Raw genomic sequence first — 5,671 nt, 5'->3', positions numbered from 1 at the left:
CTTCTCATTTCTCTCTCACTTCCCTCCAAATTACATCAGTCTTTAAATGTCCTATCCGAACCCTTTTTCCTTAAGCTTCTCTAACACTTTCTTTTCTGAAAACTCTTATAGTAATTAACCATGTTTTTCCTGCCATAGCTGTGAAAACTTGGATAAGTTGCTTAGCCTCTCTGAGCTTCAGTTGCTTCATAAATAAGTGAGGATAACTATAGTACTTGATATGTGTTGTGAGGATTAGGCAATTTTTTTTTTTTTAATCTTCCAGTAGCCAGTTCTGCACTGGGCACATTAGTCTTTGAAATAAAATATTTCTGTTTGTTTGACTGCTGTTTGGGGTACCTAGAAGAACCTTCAGGAAAGCCACAAAACCTAAAGTTAAGGAAGACTGGAGAGAAACTTGTTTCGCCCTCCTCAGCACTGACCACCCCCAACCACTTTGGGTACAGCTCCATCCTCAAATGGTTAAAAAAAACAACATAGAAATTAAATTATACTATAGTTTCTAAATATCTGTGCCTCCCCCTTAGAAACATTTGTCTATGATTTTTAATACAGAAGGGAACAGATCTAATGTAAATTCAGTCTATAATGGTAGACTCTCTGGAATCTGTGAAGAAGACATTTTTGATCCACAGAAAACATACAATATCTTTCTAGAAGTTTCCTCAAGGACAGAAGAAAGAACGATGGAGCAGGAGTGAACTTTACTTTCTCTCCCCGTTTCCTTTCTTGGGTCGGCCAGTCAGGCACCCCAACCCCAAGGCCTTCATCTGTCACCCAAAACAGAACAGCACCTCCTTTCCAGAGGCTGCCTTTTCTCACATGAGGGGACACAGGATCTGAAAACCATGCATTTCCTTCCCTCACTTCTACTCCCAGCCTAATTTCCTCCTTCTGTCCCTCCAGTTCCAGGCTGGATTTACAGGCCTTACCTGAGGCGGGGAGGGGAGCCTACCTCAGTCCCCCAGCCTAGATCTGGAGGAGATACTACTGCATGCTGCTGCCTGGTGAGGAGCCTACAGGAAGCAGCCTGCGCCTCTTTTTTTTTTTTTTTTTCATTAATTGTTTTAAATTTACATCCAAGTTAGTTAGCATGTAGTGCAATAATGATTTCAGGAGTAGAATCCAGTGATTCATCCCTTACATATAACACCCAGTGCTCATCCCAACAAGGGTCCTTCTTAATGCCTCTTGTCTAATTATCCTATCCCCCCGCTAAAAACCTTCCAGCAACCCTCAGTTTTTCTTTATTTAAGAGTCTCTGATGGTTTGTCCCGCTCCGTTTTTATATTATTTTTGCTTCCCTTCCATTATGCTCATCCATTTTGTATCTTAAATTCCACATGTGAGTGAACTTATATATTTGTCTTTCCCTGACTAATTTCACTTAGCATTATATATTCTAGTTCCATCCACGTTGTTGCAAATGGCAAGATTTCATTTTTTTGATCACCAAGTAATATATATATATATATATATATATATATATATGACACATCTTCTTTATCCATTCATCCTTCGATGGACATTTGGGTGCTCTTCATAGTTTGGTGATTGTCCATAGCACTGCTATCAACATTGGGGTGCACATTCCCCTTCAAAACAGCACTCCTGTATCCTTCGGATAAATACTTAGTAGTGCAATTGCTGGGTCATAGGGTAGTTCTTTTTTTAATTTTTTGAGGAACCTCCATACTGTTTTCCAGAGGGGCTGCACCAGTTTGCATTTCCACCAGCAGTGCAAAAGGTTCCTCTTTCCGAGGATTAGGTGATTTGATACATGTCTTAGAACTGCCTGACGTATCATAAATGTGCATTGTGTCAATTTTTATTAATATTAAACAGATGATGACATCTTCTCTTTTTTTGACACTTGGAATTTTTTTGTTTCCCACATGGTTGAGGTTCAAAAATTATTTTTTAACTTATTTTAATATTAAGTTAAAGGAGGAGTGTTTCCTTCAAATTAAAAAAAATAGATAAACATGAGGAAGTGCCAGTTGCCAGTTTTCTTAAAAGTCAACATCTTGCAGCTTGATATATAATTTCTTTTAAAAAGTAAGCCTACTAAGTGCTTCTTGCAGGAATAAAGTATATATGTTTTTTTTACTCTTTCCTTTCTATTTCAATTTAACATATCACCCGTGATACATGAAATAATCGTTTCTTCCCCCCAATTGAAACCCATGAAATTATTTTCTTGAGAAATTCTTATGTAAAATATCCAGCCTGTTGCAGAACTTCTGCTGATGTGAGTGATTCAGTGTCTTAATTAACATTATGGAAAAAAGAGTACACACAGAATTTTGAGATAGTGCTTTTATTGTTTACTGAAATCTGCATGACTGAAGAAATAACCAGTTTTAACACATCAGTGTTACAGGTTCTCTCTGCCCCATGATTTATACAGTGGCTCATCCCAACATTCCCCCAGCTGCTTCATGAATTTGTGATCTACAAGGGGAGGGAGGGCCTTGTACTCAAAAGAGAACACATTTCAAAAGTCTGTTTGAAGAGTAAAAACTGACAATGTTCATTTTAAAGCAGAAATAGGTCAGCCATTCGAAGACAAGAGGAGGCAACATTTTTGTTCAGAAGAATAATAGAAATATGGCATTAAAAATCAGGACAGAGGTGCTGAAGCTTGCTCAGGAGGTAAAATATTAAGATCTTTCTGTCAGTTTTTACTGTTCAGAACACAAACCTCTGTTCATCGCAAAGAAGCCAGTTTGTTTATCAAGATTACTTGGATTTCTTTAGCAAGTAGTTTAACTCTTCCCATAGTTTTCTCTGGTCATCATGTTGTATTTTGTAATGAAGACAAAATGGAGAGCACTGGTGGAAAGACAGACTGCTCGCAGCTTGGCCTGCCTTCTAGCCTCTCACAACCAGGATTTGCTTTCTGCTTGCCCTGGACGGAGGTACCCATGACAGAGTTATCTGAGGAGAAGACCTGTTCTGGGTGAGCCCACGTTGCCCTGGAATTACATGGCCGAGGGGTGGGCACCAGGGACCAGACCGAGATTGGGTTTCAAGCCAAGATACTGGATTCTCCTGGTTAAGATACAGAACTCTGCATGTGTAACAGTGAAAATGGCATACGCTGCATTAATGTCCCATGACTTGAAGGCATGACAATTCAGGAACACACATGAATTTGTGGCACATGGAAACATGGCACAGAACAAGGAGATGTGTGATTTTCTAAAAGTAGGAACGCATTCATTCTTTCTCACCAAACCAGGTACATTCTAAGCAGTTATCGAGGTTGAAAATCTCCAAGAATGACAGAGACTATGTCACTGAGTTTCCATCATAGCCCTTGGTGACATAGCAGCACGTTCTATCATGGCCAGGATTGACTCTGTCACGGTTTTGGTCTTGACACACAACGGGAGGAAGCATGACTTCATTTTATCATGTTGATAAATTATAAATTATAAAATTCTTTATAATGACCTCCATGCTAGTTTATTGGTCCTGGCTTTGCCCCTTTGGGGTGGAAACTTGAAAATGCTCAAGATAATAAAGTGTTGCCACGCATACAAGTCACCACAGTTGCATCGCCACAGAAGGTGTAACAGATGTGTGATGAAATTGGACCATCACTGTCCTTGGGTCAACAACTGTTTGGTTACCAAAGTCATGCCTTGTTCACCCTGCATCTCCTTTTAGCACCGCTGGGTTGCATTCATGCTGCCTTCATTTTTGTTATGACTATGTTTACATGGCTTTACAATTGGCTCTCCTTTGGGTGGAACACGGTAAAGACTGAGGAAGGCAGCCCGGAGAGACCCTCTTCCAATTATTCCCTTTGAATTAGTGGCACTTGTAGGCAGCTTATTTGCTTTGGGATTAGCTTTGGGAACAACCATAGCTGTTGGGATGTCGTTTTGTAGCCAGATGAAAATAATTCTCAGAAACAAAACTTCTATTGAATCATGGACTGAAGAAAAGGCTAAACATCAAATTCAATATTACTGACTAGATGAGGTCTCTGTTTTTACCATATGAAATAGGAAGTAGATGGAAGAACTTTAAACAGGTATTTACATGGTCAAGGTTCCCTGAAGGAGATGGGCTAGAGTGGCCAATAAGAGGAGGCTGTCACCAGTACAATAGAACAATTAAAACAAAAAGCAAATAGAGGAATCAGAAGGGTTCAGTGTAAAGCAATAGAAGATTATAGTGGTACCTGCTGTCCTCTGAATAAAGGAATTGAAATCTCCATGAGCCACCTGCACTGAAGAGCCTTAAATAAGGCTACAGAAAGGGGAGTTCATTTTAGCCCTGATTGTATGGAGATAAAATTCTTGATGATTCCTTTATCAAAGGTGTTTCAAGAGTAAGAATCTGGTTTTCTAGAAACTGTGTAGAGAAGAGTCCATGTGATGCTGAAACAGATCAACCTCCAGAGGGCGAGAAGAGAAATAGATAGCCACAGTTAAAGTAAAATTATTCTTTAGGTCCTCTCCATTACTTGAAAATTGGACATATTACTAAAGAATTATGCAACGAACCTGCTCTGGTCAAGGTGTTCTTTTTCTCAAAGGTGCCCTAGAGCAATGATCTAAATATTTTACTACCATTTTGAAATGGAGAAACCATTCTGCTTATGCCTTTGAATTCTTGCCCCTCTTTGCCCCCTCTTCCTTTCCCCAAAAGGAAAAACACTTCATCCAAGTAAGTCAATTGCATTTTCTCTAGGATTATTTTTATGTGCTGCGCACTATGGACCACACCTGCAGATATAATGATGCTTTTATCCTGTTTCCACCTCAGTTTTCCCCTCATTTCTTACATAATATTCTAGATACTATAGAACTTAATATGTCAGATTCGATATAAGCCTAAATTTTATTACCCGTCTTTTAATAATGCAGATTTTGTCAAATCACATAAAGATTAATAGATATTCTATAAAAATGAAAACAAAAAAAGTTAGGTGGCAAGTTGAAATCTTCCTTCAAAACCTCTCTCAAATGTCCCCCAGATTTTCCATTTCCACTTGTGCTCCCCCACATTAGCTCTCATCGCTTTATGGCTACACAAGGGTGACTGCCTCCTTCCTAGTCTCCCCCTTCCTGTCTTCACTTCAGCCAGACCACCTTCCATGCAATTGTCTAAATTATCTTCCAAAAGTACAGCTCTCAGCATGTATATTATTTATGGCCCATAGTAGCTGCTCAAGAAATCACTTGATTTCCCACTGCCCAAAGGAAAAAACTTCAACTCAAAGCCCTTATGTTTTGTAAATAATCATGAGAGATTATTATATAATAAAGAATATATTTGGTCTTTGTCCCTGGTTCCTGGTACACAGAGCCCTTGGAATTTCCCAAGTGATAGAAGTGTCTTTGTTAAGCTAATGAGATGACTCATGTGGGCCTTTAGAAAGTTTCAGGATGCAGGCTGGACATCAGAAAGGCCAGCCCTGCTATTAGAGTGTTGGATTTTGGCCCAACCTGACCTGGAGGGGAGGGCGGGTTGGGGGAACTAGGAACTGGGGAGGAGAGAAATTAAGATCAATCTTGTCTTCATAATGAAACTCCAGTAAAAACTGTGACATCAAGGCTCATTGGAGCTTCCCAGTTGGTGAACTCATAGAAGTGCCCAGAGGGTAGACACAGTCTCGCCCCATGGAGAGAGGGCACAGAAGCTGAGTTCTGTC

General features: G+C 39.7%; 1 pseudogene; it reads left to right on the top strand.

Moving 5' to 3' along the window:
- The first annotated feature begins 3,034 nt into the window (after nt 1-3,034).
- On the top strand, nt 3,035-4,455 carry LOC115520682 (annotated as a pseudogene).
- The last annotated feature ends 1,216 nt before the right edge of the window (nt 4,456-5,671 follow it).

This window comes from Lynx canadensis, chromosome C1 (genome assembly GCF_007474595.2).
Source record: "Lynx canadensis isolate LIC74 chromosome C1, mLynCan4.pri.v2, whole genome shotgun sequence".
NCBI classification, from domain to species: domain Eukaryota; kingdom Metazoa; phylum Chordata; class Mammalia; order Carnivora; family Felidae; genus Lynx; species Lynx canadensis.
The sequence above is the reverse complement of the archived record's forward strand: the minus strand, read 5'-3'. Positions and strand labels throughout refer to the sequence as shown.